The following is a 1,953-nucleotide window of genomic DNA, read 5'->3' on the forward strand; positions in this document are numbered from 1 at the left end:
CAGGGCTGGCAGCCACCGCTTGCACTCACTGACGGTGCTGAGCGATCAGAACCAGCACTGGGTGCCAGCAGCAGGTGTGAGCGGTGGCTCTGATGCCGGCAGCGGGTGTGAGTGGGGCCATTGCTGGCAGCAGGTGTGAGCACTGGGCAGGACCGCAGTGCATGGGAGCAAAGAATTTTCAACAACCACCAAAGGCTCGCCCCAATGATAGCAACCAGTGCCCTGCCTTGGTCTAGTGCCCCTGCTCACCTGCTCCACCATCCTGCCGCTCCCAACGCCCACCATGTTCTGTGCTCTGCCGCCTGCTGCTGATGCCCACCATGTTCTGCGCGTTCCCCCTGGTGTTCAGCGCATGTCATAGTGATTGGTTGTTCAGTTGTTTGGTTGTTCTGGTTGTTCTGCTGTTTGGTCTATTTGCATATTAGCTTTTTATTATATAGGACTAGAGGCTCAATGGATGAAATTCATGCAAGAGTAAGCCTTCCTTCCTGTGGCTGCTGGCACCAACTTCCCTCTGGCACTGGGGACTCGGGCTTCCCTCACAGCCCTGGTTTCGTCCGGAAGGTCATCTGTAAGGACATCTGGTCTAATTAGCATATTACACTTTTATTATTATAGATAGTACATGGAAGTCCAAGAATGTCTTAAAATTTTTCTAGATTTTACATATAAAAGGCAATTATTTATATTTTGGGATATATTTGTAATTTTAATACAGAAATAAATGATCAACACTTTAAAAAATTAAGTTTTTGAATACACTCTCATGATTGGTATTTATGCCTCAACTACTATGAAACAGACTGTTATTGAAAAGAACCTTTCCTTTTTTTTTTTTTTTACACTGAATTCAGGCTCTTTCAGAGCTTTCACATTTCTGCATTTAGATCAGGTGGTACTGTTATATTAAAGTTGCACGTTTCTGTCAAAAAAAAAAAAAAAAAACCCAAAGCAAATCTCCATTTTCATTGCCATCAATGAAACAGTCAGAAGGTCATAATACTCATACTTAATCCCCAACTTGTCCAGCATCTGAGTGAGATTGGTCGATGTGACATGCTGGCAGAGGTCATTCCAGGGTAAGTGGGATCCATACTTTTTCATTGCTTGTCCCAGCCACTGGTTCCTGAGACAAGAATAATGAGAATTTTAGCCTTGGTATCTAAGAGACTATGGAAGAATTTCAGAATAATTGGGATGTCTTTTACATAATACATAATCTGAATCATATGAATAAAGTCCCTTTTCTGAAGTTCTTTTTTTCCATCATTCTATTTTGATATTTAGATGATGTCTCCTTATACCAAGCAAATTTTAGTATGTCCTTGTGGTCTTATGATTTGGCTTCAAACTCTTTATACTTGGAAATTTGTTCAACACTTGGTTCAACAACTTCATTGTTGATATGAACTCCTGGGTATTGAGCCTGCACTTTGGAGAGAATTTGAAGATCAATTTCATCACACCTCTGTCAATGCTTAGAATCTTAATTTCTGATTTGTTGTTTCCGATCCTTGCAATTCTGCCTGGCAGCTTCTTGTCTGTGAATTCCCGCATGCACTGGCATTCTGTAGACTTGTTGAGGAACCTCTGAAAAGATTCCACATATCTGCTGTGATCAGGAAACAGGTTCCTCATGGAAGAGGCCATATTTAGTTTTTTCTGCAGTAGCTTCTTATCAGGTCTCCCTGTCTCTAGTTTATCCCCTTGCTAATTTATTTTATTCAGCATGGCTAGTATAGTTTCCCACTTTCATTCTGGAAATTTCTTTACTTAAAAACAGACAATGCTTGTTATGTATTTATCAATATGAATCTCTTCAGCCTTTCTACCTTAAAGTCAAATACTGACCTCTGACCAGTGGGGTGTGGGCAGAGATTGATGTCCTTATCTTCATGCCTGTACCACAAAACCTCCTACACCCCTGGCCACGGGCTTTCTTCCTCCCACCAT

At 41.7% G+C, this 1,953-nt stretch overlaps 1 pseudogene; it reads right to left on the reverse strand.

The window, feature by feature from the left end:
* Positions 1–777: 777 nt before the first annotated feature.
* Positions 778–1,650, reverse strand: LOC103301228 (histamine N-methyltransferase-like; annotated as a pseudogene).
* Between the last annotated feature and the right edge of the window lie 303 nt (positions 1,651–1,953).

The sequence above is a fragment of the Eptesicus fuscus genome, chromosome 3, assembly GCF_027574615.1.
Source record: "Eptesicus fuscus isolate TK198812 chromosome 3, DD_ASM_mEF_20220401, whole genome shotgun sequence".
NCBI lineage: Eukaryota > Metazoa > Chordata > Mammalia > Chiroptera > Vespertilionidae > Eptesicus > Eptesicus fuscus.